The sequence below is a fragment of the Cygnus atratus genome, chromosome 10, assembly GCF_013377495.2.
Source record: "Cygnus atratus isolate AKBS03 ecotype Queensland, Australia chromosome 10, CAtr_DNAZoo_HiC_assembly, whole genome shotgun sequence".
Taxonomy (NCBI): domain Eukaryota; kingdom Metazoa; phylum Chordata; class Aves; order Anseriformes; family Anatidae; genus Cygnus; species Cygnus atratus.
The window spans coordinates 21,547,042-21,562,211 of NC_066371.1; the positions used below are offsets into that span (position 1 = coordinate 21,547,042).

Here is a 15,170-nt window from a genome sequence, read left to right on the forward strand (position 1 = left end):
TCAAGATGAAAATCACAAAATCCCATTTCCCCTTCATCTCCAAGAGATATTAAAAAGCACTTAGAAGCTAATTTGAAATGGCAGCCCCTTTGCTGTAGCACTGTGCTACCTACCACAACACCACATGGAGCCACACAGGAGAATATAAGCACTGCATTGCCCTTAGAGCACTAAGGGATTTATTCAAATATACCTTTTTTTTTTTTTTTTTAAGTACATGCATCTAAGGAAGAAAATGTTACTACTTTATCCACTGTTTCATGTTTTCTTTCTTTCTTTTTTTAAAGCATCTTTAGATGAACCAGGATTAAATATTTGCATTAGGCATACCTATAAATGCCATCGAACAGCTGGGTCCTATCAACCCAAACATCACAAATGGCTTGCAAGATTCTGATTACTACATGCATATTAAATCAGCATTAACATTTTTTCTTAAAGAATATATGCCAGAGCAGGAGAGTTAAATGAGAGTTTAAAAATAAAGAATTAAGGCAGCCACTTCATCATGATAGCATGTTGTATTTCATTCTTCTCCAAAGTGTGTCCGAGTCTTGCAATTTTAATTTAGGATTTCTACCATTCTCCATATATTTAATCAAAATTTTAAAGCAGCTGAATTAAAAGAAGTATATATATATAAATATTATTAACAATAGACACCCAGAAGAAAAATAACCACTTCTGCTACATAAGAAAATGTTTTGCTATTGCTTTTTAAGATAAGGTATAACCTGACCATTACATACTACTCTCACATGTGAGGTCTATAAGAGAATGTAAGAAAGCTGAAATGCTACAGCTGAAGGGGAAAACAGCCCTGGGACCCAAACCTGCAAACATTTTTTCCCATGATTAACTACTCTGCCATGAGGAATCTCATTTGAATCATTAGGAGTACTCAAAATACCAAAGTTAAATACATACATAAGTATTTACAGGTTTGGACTTTGATATGACCCGAGGAAGCAGCAAAGAAACTCTGTCCCTAATTTTCTTTGTTCTCAGCTGTGCTAATTCCCATCTCTACAGGAAGGATTTCTTCAGAGAAAAGAACAGTCATTGGCTAGCAGCCTCCCCTGGGCACCCAGAATTTCAATTCAGATTTTTAATTAGGAGAAAATGTTATCTCTCTCCCAACAAAAGCAGTATAACAAGAAGATGTGTGCAGATTGCCGCCCATAAAACAACTATATATAACATTAAATATTTGCATATCTTCTTATGTTAGCTTGGCAAGAATTAAATTTGCTACTCATGAGTACTGCTGACATTCCAAGTTCATGCCAAGAAATGTATTTACTACCACACACTGCCATCTTTTATATAACATGACATGTGCGTGTTTATATACATATACGCACACAGTCAGAAAGAGTTGTACACTATAAATAATAATAATAAATCAAGTGAAAATACTATTTAACCTCACACACCAAATTCACTAATAAACATAAGCAAGGTACAGATAAAAACTACGCCCAATTTTCGTCATGATGTAATCGCTATTCTCAAACTGAGAAAATTAACATGCTAGCCAAACTAACGTGAAGTAGACTAACTTGGCCAAATCACTCAGTCCCTCCTGCAGGATCTGGCCGAGGTTCAGTGCTCCCCGGGACTAGGTCTCCCTGGCTCCAAGAGCTGGGGGCTCTTGCCCTGTTGTAGCTGCAGCTGCTGCGCACCGCTCCCTGTTCTGCCTATGAAGGCCTTAGAGTTTGACCTAATTTTAACTCAAGTTGGGAAATCACAACCACTCTTTGCATCTGCCTGTACAGACACAAGGCAGCTTCATCTTCAGGAAGAAAATGGAGGCTACTCAGAAAATTCTTATGATATTACAGAACACAGATAAAAGAAATATGGGGAGCAAGCAGCAACTCTTATAATAGGAACTCAAAATTCAGCAGTCCAACACAGGATTTATAAGAAGCATCCATCTATTTAATAAGGGAAATGCTTTGTGGATTTAATTTTATTTATCTATCTTAACATCCGGATAGTTTATCAGCTCCTGAGAGATATTAGGGTCATATTTAGTGATGTTTCTCTTCCATCAAGTTGCACAGGAGCTGGTTTAAGCAGCTGCTGGAGGAGCTTTACCTAATGCTTCAGGGTCCTTGGGCTCTACAGAGACACCAAAGCATCGCTCAAGCCATGCTGACCTTTGCAGCAGGATAAATAGCAAAGGGGAAGGGGTGTGTCCCTCCCCGATGGCCCAAGCATCCCTTGGGCACAGCCAGGGCCGGCTGCTGATGTGGGCAGAGGAGCAGGAGCCCCAAACCCCTCCAGAGGTGCCTTCTGACCTGTGCTGTCTCCCAGGAGCAGGCACCAGCACTGCAGGAAGGGATGCAAAAGAGCTGCAACAAGCAGCTACAGAGCAATCTTCTTGTGAGAACAAACACTTCCAAGCCCTTAGTCTAGGATCTGAGCATCAGCACTTGCATCTGTTCGAAACTTTTAAGTGGATTTGGCTATGTTTTAATATATGGTAAAATTTAACTGTGATAGCTGTTTTTGAGATGTGCTTTTTGTATGAACAAGTTTGAGACAAGGTGTGGTCATTTGGGGGGATTTAATTAATAATTCCTGGGAAATTCTCACTTGAAAACTTACAAAATTGCTGAGTGTGCAGGTGACTGTCACCAACAGGGCAGCGAGAGAATCACCAAAACCATCTGTGAAGCTTGAAAAAAAAAAGTCTTCCCCCACCCGGTTTCAAGCTGATGAAAGACATGTGAGTGTGCCCTTCAATAAACGAACAAACAAAGGTTTCCTGATTAAATAATGAGCTATTGCCTGCATCAGAAAAAAACATGTAAACAAATACAGAATAACTGAGAGCTAAACTGAGGAGATAAAGAAGTTTTGGTAAAGACCAAGAGTTTCTCCAGAGCACGAGCTGTGAACAGCAAGCTGAGCCCATGTCACCAGCTTGGTTGGCACTGGCTGAGGCCATTACTTATTAAAATTGGTTGAATTTAGCTCCTTCCATCTCCTGGCATGCTTTTTTTCTTCCTCCAAGTAGCAGTGGAAAATAAAGGGGTGGAACTTGTTGATATGGTGATGGCATTAATTTTTGATCTCTTTCTTCAAACAAAAGATGCACACCCAGCTATCAAAATAAAGTGAACATTGTTTAATGCTACTTGCCTAGGCGCATAGATCTGAGCCAACAGGATGTAAAATATTACCCAACCAGAACTACCCACAATGCAAATATTTGATCCCCATGTTGCCTCTTCTTGTTTCTGAAGTCCTTTTTATAAATGTTCCTTTTACCTTAGTCCTCTTTTAAATCATTTTCAAAAGAATGACAAACTCCTATCAAACATACAGTGTCAGAAAGGAAAAGTCATTTCTCCAGGACAGTTCTCCTTCCTCTCTTTCAAAGAACAGCAGGAAACTATGGGTCCCAGAGAGGGTGACTGATGTGCAGATATGCTGTGCACAACTGGGAACCCCTTCTCTGTTGAGCAAGAATAACTGCAGCTGCTGCAATGGTATCAACAGCATTGTATGCAACATTCTTGTAAAGGGCATAGCTATAATATTGATATGTGATTAGGAGCTTCCATGCTGTTATTTTCATATTGTCCAACCAGAAATACGTCAATATATATATTATCTAAAAGCTTGGAATCCTTATGAATGTCTCTAGTTGGGAAAAAAAACACTTCCCCCAACCCAACCCCCTTGACCCTCCCATTTCCTATTCCTGCAATGCAATAAAAATGCTTGCAGAAGTTTTGGACAGTCTCCTATCTTTTCTCTTGCTTGAGGAGAAAAGTAAATGCTCCTCAGATTCCTTGTAACAGGGAGAGGTTTAAAATGATTTCTAAAACATTTTATAGCATCTTAAAATATTCTCTTTTATCTTTTATATTTTTCTTACGGTGTCTGTAGATTATGGGTTGAGTTTAAAAAACCCTTGGGTGCTACTTTTGGAGTTGAGAGTATGCATATGGTGCACACATTTCCAAGTAAGTGATGACTTCCATGAGACGTAGTACTATATGTGGGTGGGATGCTGGCAAGTTACAGATTTTAATGTACAATTCAAATAAGGGCATGAAAATCCAAGTTTTGCAATAAAAGAAACATGTTGAAATTCAATGGGAGAAATTTAAAGTTATTTATTCTCTGCCTTCAAAAGAGCTGAGATTTTTGGTTGTGTCCTGAGGCTGTACAAAATGGCTACATGGAAAATCTGTCTCCAAGAAAATCTGCTCAGGACGGCAGGCATTAGGCTGTTTTTGTGATGTCATCTAGAGTATTGTTTCACAGAAAATATGGAATTGATTGCATTTTGCTAACTGAAGTGGAAACAAAAAGATTTCTCATGCTCAGTTGTGATCACTTCAAAATTAGGTTTAATACATCTTTCTGCCCTCAACAGAGACCTCATTAGCCGCAAGCAACTTCAGCAACCCCTAAGGATACATACTGATATCACGATGCCCTGTAAGAAGCAGGCTCTTGATGGCAATAGCTGTGGCTGCCTTAGGACATGTACAGCATGGTCCTTTATGCTGGAGTAGCGACACTATAAAAATGCCTTGCCCAAGGCACTAGCATAATTAGGGATGGCTCTGATCATTAATACTGGAGAAGCGGTTATATTGTTTTGCAATTTATCCAGTACCAGTAAAATTCTCAGCTCTGTGCAGTACATAGTTTTCATTTGTTTCCTTCCCCAAGGAAAGTATAGATTGACCACACCACAAAATGTACTGAGACATTGTGTCCCCAGTATGTTATAACATGCTCTGCTCTTCGTTGTGTAGACACCATTACTGAATTGTGTTATAATACATTATAGCCCTACATCAATAAAATATTTTTAGGTCTTTAAATGTGCTGACAGCATAGTACATAACAGATAACCATCAGATTCTTGAAAGTCTAGCATCAAATTTGTACGGATTCAAGTAATTTACCAAAAAAAAAGTCCTAAAGGAAGGATTTGTTACAAAGAAAGTACCTGGAGAAAGAAAAATTGTGTGCCTATTTACTACAAAAATGGGAAGATATTCTAGCAAATGGAAGGGGTGAGTGGTGACAGCCCAAGGCACAGGAACATTAGTGGGAGAAGGATGAAAAGTTTGGGGGATGCGGTATCAGGAAAGAGCAAGAGGTTATGTAAAACTAATGAGACGTGCAGAGCCCTAAAACCACACACTATTACCCAGGGATCAAATCCCACAAACATCCCCATGTCATTTAAGAAAATCATTTTTTCTCATCAGATCTAAGACAGTAGGATTTTTTTTTTTTTAACAAAAAAAGCTTGGCACATCATCAGTCTCCTATGAAGTCAAAGAAAAGCACCTCCACCCTAAACTGAAGCTTCCACAGACTTATAGATGGGGGGGGGGGGGGGGGGGGGGGGGGAAAGCACGCTCCCTTCACTGGCTATTCCTACCAGTGGAAGGAAAAAGTAGATGGGAGATGCACAGAGCTGTCAGCTCTTCCCATTCTATCTAAACAAAGCTGAAGTTCAGTCAGGACACTACTTTTACGAAAATGCCCTTGAAACCTGTAAAAAGCAAGTCCCTCCCTTCAAAAAGCTGGCACTTTTGGAACTTCCCCCCTACCTTAAGCCTAATCCATTGCTGGCTCACAAGGGCTCTACCTGCCTGTAACCCACCCGGGCTTCGGTGCCTCTCCAAACAACAGCAGAGCTCGCGCCCGCGCACTGCTGGCTCCCCAGACCAATGGGGAATGACTGCAGACTTGAAAGACACACTGCTTAAAAGGCTCTCTCATGTTTCAGCTGACCATGTGTTTTCTCTTAGTACCCTGTGAGTTCAAATACCTTCGTATAACAGAAGTCAGATTGAAAAGGCATTGTGCATAAAATAATTCTTATCCGCATTGGTACGAGCCTTTGTGCTTTTTAAAAGCATAAACGAGCGGGCAGTGCACTATTAATGCTACTTGGTGCAGAGATTGCATCTTGTTCAAATTCAGTGATAAAAAAACAGTTTGTAAAGGTTTTCTTTTAAACCTGATCTGTAGCAGCACAGAAATATTTAACAACATCCACATCATTCATGGGTAACTATCTTTTGAGAAAGACCAGATTTCTCTCCTCACATGTAACACTGCTAACTCAAGCTCATGTGCCAACTGCAGGGTCAAGCTCATGGTAATTACACAGTTTGCAACAGCATCCTGCTAAAGTCTATCCCAGATCATACAGCTGTTGTTTTTTATTATTATTTATTTTTAAAAATAGCAGTAGTTCTTCATATTGAAAGATACGAGTGTGCCATTGGGAATAAATCCAAAATGTACCAACAAGCTGTTCAGTGAACACTCCCCAGTTCAGACAATGCATTATCTCCAATTTTTATTACTTAAAGCTATAGATTTTAGAACAAATTCAAGTCACTTAGAATGCCACTGAAGTAATACTTGAATGCAGAATGAGTATTCGCTATCACAAAATAAGGTGGTATCGACTGTACTCAGAAACTGTACTCAGAAATTTACGGACAGCAGCTTAAGAAAGAACTTAAATTGTGAGGCCCATATTTTACTATAGCTTGGTTTCAATTCATTGTCTGTGAGCAAACATTTCAGCAGCACTCTTCAAAGCCTTTGCATTTATACTGCAAACTTTGGCACTTGCCCATAGACATCATTTAGGACGATATGATGGGCTCTGCATATTTGATCTCACCATCTACTTTACAAGCTAAGCCAGTTGCTCACCAGTTGGCATGGGAGTTAGGAAGCAGCTGAGGTGTCTTGATTGATGGCGTTAGGTACTAACACATGGAAAAAAATAATCTCTTGGTGGTGATTTTCCAGCCTTGCAGATATATAGACTAAATTTGGACAAATTTAAACCTGAAATCAGATGCAAATTCCTAGCTGGCCCCAGCACAGCCTGCCTTGCTTTCAGGGCTCAGGAGAGCCTCTTGGTGCTGTGCTACACAGCCCCATCCTCACCCAGCTCCCGGACACAAACAAGTACACCATGCTGCAGCAGCTGGCAACAACCAACACTCCTGGGGAGGGTGGCACTGGAACTCCTTATCCTCTATGAGCACTTGAATTTCCTAATTTCCCTTAATCAGCTAGTGTGGAGCACTATAACTTTATTATTATGGGTACTGAACTCATTCTCTGGGTTGTTCTGGGTAGGCTCTGGGACCCAATGCTCTCTTATGGACTTCAGGTAACCAGGAATGCTTGTAAAACATGGGTTAACATACTGAATCCTGTTGTCATGAAAATGTTTATTGCTACAGAAAAAAGAAAGGGTTGTGAGAGTATTTAGGGTAACCATTTCTATGTCAGAAACTGTGCTTTACAAAAGCCATTTTAATTTGGTAAAGATGAACATACCATGTTAAATAAAATGTTCCTAAGACTAGAGCTTGTAATTGCTTGTATTTAAGCCAGAAACAGTCAGTAGTGAGTTGCTTACTAACATACACCTTTACTAGTATGTTGACTCAGCCATCCATGTGTCTGTTATCCTTGTACCCCACTTTACACCACCCATCACAGAAAGCTGAGACTGGCAGCCTGTAAGAAACACAGTGGCTGGAAGAGCCAGAGGTATAGTCCTGATTTTATGTACTACATTCCTTCAGCCCACCAATCTGCTGTCTACTTGGGGAAATGCAGGCCGTGTCCCTGGGAGGGACTTCAAAATGACTGGGGACAAGGACTAGACAGCGCCAGAGCAGTCGTGGTGGAGACTGTCTTTCCTTAAGAAAATCTACAAGTCTCATGCTTTGGTTTGCATTTGCAGTCTTTCTGGAGCATGTGTTCTGACGTGCTATGGGTTATGAACATGTATCATGGCAATGAACTAAGCACCTAATCCCAGCACCACTCGGTTAATTAATACTTTGCTGTTAGCAGCACTACAACTGCATGAATTTCATGAGAATTAACAAGATTTGTTTGCATTAATGAGCTTTCACATCTCCCAGGTGACAGCAGGGGCTATGCCACAGGGACCTGCGCTCTGCTGCAGCCTCTGCCACCAGTCCCCAAGGGGCTACAGGGACTTCAGCACCAGAGCACAGGGCTCTGACCTCCCACCTCCAGCGCCTTGCTCCCCACTGCTGCGACTGGCTGCATGGTGCAGAGGGGGATTACTGGTGGCTTGGAGCAGGGAGAGGGAACGCAACCCTCTGGCCTACTGATTAAATGGACTAGAACTGAACTTGCAACAAAAATAAACACAGCAAGTACACAAATCAGCAACACTTGCGTGACTTATGGAAGACAAAAATCAAATTACTTCAAGACGATCTTCGCAATTACGTTAGCAAGTTCAATAGAGCATCAAAGATGACAGCTGTAGCTTTCTGCAGCAAGGAGCCCACAGAAAGCGGTGACAGAGCTCCTCCAGGCTTCAGCAGCAGCAGAGCTGAGCCCCTCTTCCCTCCCATTCCTCAGGCATTACTCACCCGAGTACCACGAAGATCTTCATCAACCAGTATCGAGACGAAAAAGTTAGGGTGGCAATGACAGAACTGCAATGTGTTTGACACCATTAGGTGAGACTTCTCCCATTTTCAGTCTATGATTTGCACCCCTCCAGATGCCCATTTCCCCCCAGTGCAAACCCCTACATCCACACAGGAGATGCAACACCTTTTTCATCCCCAACCACACGCTGACAACAGCGGTGCCCAAAGTCTTAGCGGTGGGCCCAGGGTGCTGACAGCAAAACTGAGGACATAATCCTGTGATAAGAGATGGTTTTTGCTGGCTGTCTGCATGGCTGTACATTATTAAAAGAAATGATCTTGCTTGCTTTTATAAATTTCAACTGTAACAACATTTTTCATTAAATCATTTACCTCCAAACACCAGATTTGCCTCAATTACTGAGTTAAGTTTATCAATTTTCATGAGCAAGGAGGAGAGTAGGTCCCACAGCAATTTATAGATGAACACCAGAACAAATAAATGGCTTATACCCTTGAAAGGTCAGTATTACCTTTGCTGTGAACTACATAAGATTTAACCAAGTGGTACAGGCCATGTTTTGGGACAGATTTCTGTAGATCTAAGATGAGTTCCGCATATTCTGTTAGTTTGCTCATTTGCAAACATCTGTAGCTTAACACACTGATCTTCCACTAAAAACAAAACAAAAAAACCCACACACAAAAATGGAGTTAGTTCCATTTGTTTTCCATATATGGGAATAAATGTCTCTAAACAAAGTTAATTCTTGAGTCCAAGTGGGATTGAAGATGCTTTTCAGATAAGAAGTGGTAAAATAAAATCACAACAGATCACAGAAAATGATGCTGTTATTCCCTTCCTGCAGCATTCATCTAATTTTATGTTTCACATTGGGGCAGTCTGGCCTTTTCAGAAGACCAGAAAGACGGCAGACAAACAGCAGTTGAGCAGTGGTTAGACTGCACTCACGTAACCCAGCAATCATAATTCTGGGGAGAAAATGATTTCCTTTCAGAAATATAGACTGAAACTGCCAGGAAAGTATCTCCAAAGCTACAAACTTATCACATTAGACTTGTGATGAGAAGAAAAATCAGAATTGTACCACTTAGTAAAAGAACAGAAAAACCATGGATGAAATGTCATGCAGAGAGGAAGAAAAGATGACATAACCATGAAGTCAGCTTGAGTTCTGAATAATTTGTTTTGAAATTGCAATTCTAAAAATAAATAAATAAATAAATAAAAATCAGAGTAAGAGGAATAGGTAAAAATACATTTGCATTTACAGCCTACCCACTGCGACATTTTCTTTCCAGACAACTGGCAAGATTCTGCACTAGCTATGAAGCCATGTCTTAACAGTCTTGAGGATTTACTCATCTCTCCATCTTTTGTACCAGAACTATCAAGTGGGATGAACAACATGCAAATGATGTGAAAACAAGTTCTTGGCTTCCTATTTGAACCACCCCAGCTGCAATTTGGTGTTCAAAGCTGGCACCAGGATTACAGCCTTTTCTTAACCAAGAAAGGAATGTTTGAGAGGTGCCTTTCCTTGAGCTTTTTCAAAAGTATTCACCTAACAAAATTATCTCCCCAGTAGGGGGGGGAGACGAGAGGTTCTGCTCTTTTAGCATCAACAGTACGAAAAGGCAAGAAACACTGCACAGTGTGATTTCCTGATCATGCTACTTGTAACCTGTAGCCTTCTGGCCCATTTCATCTGCTTTTCTGCAGTTTCAATTGCTGAGCCCAAAGGAGATGCATGCTAGAAATAGATGGCTGGTTCATAGCAACATTATCTCATGCAGCATCAGAAATTTTCACATGTGAAAAGCTTGTCCAGGTTGTTTTTTTGTTGTTGTTTGTTTTTAAAAAACACCAGTGACTATAGCAGATAAAGCATTACCACTAGTGAGTGCATCAGCCGACTTATTATTTCAACCTCCCAGAGAAAAAGAGACTGGAAATTCAAATATCAACTGCCACGTCACTTGTGTTATGCCATGAAACCAAAACCCAGAGCAAACTGATTTTTATTTTTTTTTCCCATAGAGCCCCAGAACATAAAACTTATCAAGAAATGAGAAACACAGTAGGAGCTGAATCTAACTGTAAATTCTGACATATCTCCACTAATAATAATTAATGACTAAGAAACAGAAAAGGGAGGCTGCATACACAAATGCCAACCTGAGCTGACACTAAGACACAGAGCTATTTTAAATATTTTTCCTTCTAATTACATATTTCTTACTACTGTAAAATACCCAATATACAGAAACAGATTGGCTCTATTGCTTATCTCAAAAGCAGCAGGCAGTCAAATAAGCTCTGAAAAGCTAATTCAAATGCCACTAGTAAAACAGCACTGCTGTTCCTTCCACCAAAAATCCAAATAAAGCTCATTTACTTCTCTTGTGAGTGTATGACAGGGCTCTTACCACCAAAGCAGTAATTCTACAGTAATATATGAACACAGAGACCAAAGGCCCAAACCCACCATCCGTGCTACAACCTCGTTTTCTTGCTTGCATTTCAGTGGGAGCAGAACTCGCTTTACCTGCAGGGAGGACTGTGGCCCCAGAAGCTCAGCTTGTTCACCATTATGGAGGTGATCTCCAAAAGAGTGAGTAAGTCCAGAGCATGCTAATAAATAATACTTAGGATATGCCACTCTGTTCACTACTTTCCTAGGACCAAAATTACTTTTCCTGGGCACAACACCTCTTTTTAAGGGAAAACTTCACAACTAATATGTGGGCCTTCACTTTCTACATGGCCTGAGTTTCACCATTCACATGAAAATAAACGTAAGTTTCAGTACTCTCCTGTTTCATTGACAGGTGGAAATGAGGTTTGCATACCAGAGGGCATGTCTGGAGACAGTTAAGTATGCAGCAGTAAAGTCTGTCAGAGCTCTGGGGGTCCACACAGCAGCAGGTGTGGTTTCAACACCATGACAGCAGTGGCAGGTAAATGCTTGTGGTATAAAACATAGCAGTGCCATCAGCGTAATGCCCCTCTCCACACAGCATTACCTCCGCCCTCCCACAGGACAACGTCTGGGTGGAGGTGGAGGGGCCTAGGCCGTGCCAGGGGTCCCAGCCACGAGGGGGTTCAGCAAGGCCACATCTGGCACAAAGCAGGTGACAAGTGATAGAGAACAAACCCCATCTCTTAACACCACTGACCCCTCATCCAAAAATTTTAGTAGCGTGTTGATATTTGGGGGTATCAAGGTGCCCTCCTTGCTGCCAATTGTCATGAAAGACTGCAATAGCATCCTCCATCACTGGTTCGATGCCACATAAGACATCTGGAAGCAGGGTGTTGGCGGTATTTGTGCTATGCTCCCAGCAGGAAGCTATTTACTGGTAGAGATCATGACAGCACTGCTGGAGATGAAAACACCCCAAAAAAGTGTCCATGACTGGCAACTTTTATTTTGCAACACATGTCAAACTCTCGTGTGTGATGTGGCACAACTAGCTATCACATGATGTAAGTGCAACAGCAGATATTTTAACATACAATACAATTGTTTGGGAGAAGTTAATGCAACTCCCTGCTGCGAGACATATAAAGTGACGGCCAAGTCCTGACAAGTGCTCTAAGTCCACTCAAACCAGCACTGCAAGCTGAAAGGCTTTCTCATGGGGCAGGACGCACTGGGCAGAAACTGCCAGAAGCAAATGGCAAGTGGAAATCCTTCAAGCACACAGAAATATTAACCAAACGGGAAGCAGAATTACTAGCTTGGGTTGGGCTTCCTCAGAGCAATGAAGCAATTCCCTTAGAAATGCCTCTATACGTTCAGAGCCTGCACTTACGGCAGATTAGCCATGCTGTCATCTTATGTGAATACCAGTCTTTGCTTGAGAAAATGAATTAAGACCACACCAAAATTACTCCAGCAAAGCGTTCTCAACGGGCACTTGTAACCTCAGGGATGCCATTTTAACAGCAGAAGGAACCACCAAAATACAGGCTGGTTTACCAGTGGTGTTTTACTGCAGAACAAAACACAGTTTGCAGAAGTAAGACACAGCAAGGAAACATGTCGCTCAGCCCCCTGCGTGATGGTGCAGCTCTTCAAGACAAGCAAGTCTTTCTTCATCCCTTCTAACACAGGCCTTAGGAAAAAATCACATCTGACATGAGTGAGTCATCTTCTCATTCAGACATGAATTCAGTTTATCCTTGTTGGAAGGATGACCTAACCCCTACCTTCTCCAGACTTCCTCAGCAGGGATCCAGGCACAGGGGTGGAGAGGGGCTCAGCAACAGAGGTGAAAAGAGGAAGGCAAAACATATACAAATGCATGGAAAAGTGATAATTCTGGAGCTTTCCTCTAGGAAACCATGTGCCATTGCATGGCAACAAAAATAACCCAGGGGTTCCCTCTCTGCTCTGGCTCCCTGTGAGGAGCCACTTTAAAGCTTTCAGAACATTTGCAGAGTTTGAGAGAAATGTTTTTTGTTTAACTTTAGCTACTTCAGAAATGCCTGGGGCCTGAAGAAACATATTTTTGGATTGCTCTTAAAGAACAGTCTGAACTTTGAAGCTCAGGGAATTTTTTTCAGATCAAATGTTAAATTAATAAACACCAAAATGACAAATCAGTCTGAGTACTGGGGAAAAAATTAATCACTAAAAAAAACTTCTTGGATTAATTAATTGTGGCACATTGTTACTTATTCTAATATTTTGATGGTCTTGGAATGTCAAGTCCTGTGAACTACATTGCATAGCGTGCTTTTGCCCTAACTCATTTGATACAAGTGCTTATTTTTCCCCCTACAAAATAAAAAAGGCTCATCAAAACCATTGAAGAAGCTTCAGTTTGGGTAACAATGAGATCATAACTAGCTTACGTACGGATCCTTTAAGTTTAAGAAACGTGCATAGAAATTCAAAGTATCTGGAATCTAAATCACTTCTTTGTACACAGCTGCTTTATAGCAGAAGTTTCATCCACAGTGTTGAACTGACTCTTCACTTTCTTGTTAATTGAGGTGCTTGACTGGAGTGCCCCACGTGACTCATTTATTCCTCACTGCATTGCAAGAGATGGCTGGATAAGGAAACCTTGACTTCATGGGAAGTCCTGGGTCAGTCAGCTGCCCAGCAAGCTACACACAGACTATTAACTACAGATGTGTGGCTGCGGAATTATCTACAAAAACATATAAACAGGAACTGTATCATGCCAGTATTGCCACATCCACATTTTTGTACACTCGTCTTTATTTTCCTCACCCCATTTTCAGAAGCAAAGACATGATTCATTTTTAATGGGTGCCCTATTAAGCACTTAAAAAGCAATAACATAAAAACAACCTTCCCCCATAAGTACTGGTAAACAATGAAAAAAACAACTCACCATTGTAGTTCCATAACATCCTAGGGAAGTACAAAGGGGGGACCTAATCAGCACACTTTTCTGTAGATTTTGGGGATACATTTTTCAGGAATCTGAGAACTGTGAACTTTGGAAGCCCAGAAGTATACCCACCAAGAACCTTTTTGAAAGACAGACACATGCAGAGAGTGCAGAGAGAGAGAGGGACAGAAAGAGAGAGAGAGAGAGAGAGAGAGGGAGGGAGAGAGAGAGAGAGAGAGAGAGAGAGAAGAGGGAGGAATACAGATTCCAGTATTCCAGTCTATTGTTACTAATGGAAGCCAAGCTAATTGTACTAGGACACCCCTACTGTGGGATGGAGTTGAGATAGGAGAGTTCCTGCTGATTTTATCCCTTTGGAATCTTGCACCAGCATTACCACCCCAAAAACCTCAGTCCCATAAGAGGGACAGATCCTGAGCTGGCACTGATGGACAGCGTGCTTTGATTAACACCACAAGCTCCTGACCCAGAACATCAGCGCCCTGAGGAGGATTCCAACAAACATCTGTTACCATTAAAGATCTCTGGTTGAGATCTACACCCAGAGAGGGCCAGGACTGAGGGATTGCATAGTTCCTCTGAGGCTTAAAGAGCACACAGAATTGAGTGTTAGCAGAGCAACATTTAAGAAACTCAGCTTTAGAATCAGAAATGAGGAATGTGAAGCTATTGATTTAGTGGTTTCTCTAATGCTTCTCTATTTAACATTTGCAAATTTAATATTTAGATATGCAAGCCTTACAAAAATTATGTCTCGAGAAACAGCTTCTGTACTTCTCATAATAAACAATATTTCCAAAAATACATAGTATGTGTAACAGAGGTTTACAGCTGGCATCCTACATTACTTCTTTGAGCCACTTATCTATGATGGAGTATCTGCAAAAAGCCTCTCTGTTTGCTATTTACACAGGTGTCCTGGAGTGTTTTATAATCATGGAGCAGATCAGCATAGCCTTAGGATCTCAATCTATAATAAAAGTACAGTAGGGTCATGACAGAGAGAAAGAGCTGGCTACCATTTGACACTGATCTTTTATTCCTTCCAGAAGATCATCTAAGAATGGAGGATGATGTCTCTTCATGAGAGAAAGATGAAGAAAACATGTGTCTTTTCCTAACCTTGCTCATCTAGGCTTTTTAAAGATAAAGTCAAGCTGGCACCTCACATAAACATTTACATTTTGCCACTCTTAGTTATACTAAGTAGTTCTTCTGAACTTGGCAATAGATCTTGTACAGTAAGGTCCACAAGCCAGGGATCTTTCAAGATCTCTACTTCCAAAAGTCAAGCGTTAAACTAGAAAAGCCATA

At 41.0% G+C, this 15,170-nt stretch overlaps 1 long non-coding RNA gene across 1 annotated transcript in view; it reads right to left on the reverse strand.

The window, feature by feature from the left end:
- LOC118253712 (uncharacterized) overlaps positions 1-13,931 on the reverse strand; it is an 85,004-nt gene extending 71,073 nt beyond the window's left edge. The window contains exon 1 of the long non-coding RNA XR_004780504.2: positions 13,836-13,931. This is a non-coding gene — a long non-coding RNA (uncharacterized LOC118253712). The remainder of the gene's footprint in view (positions 1-13,835) is intronic.
- Positions 13,932-15,170: the final 1,239 nt, after the last annotated feature.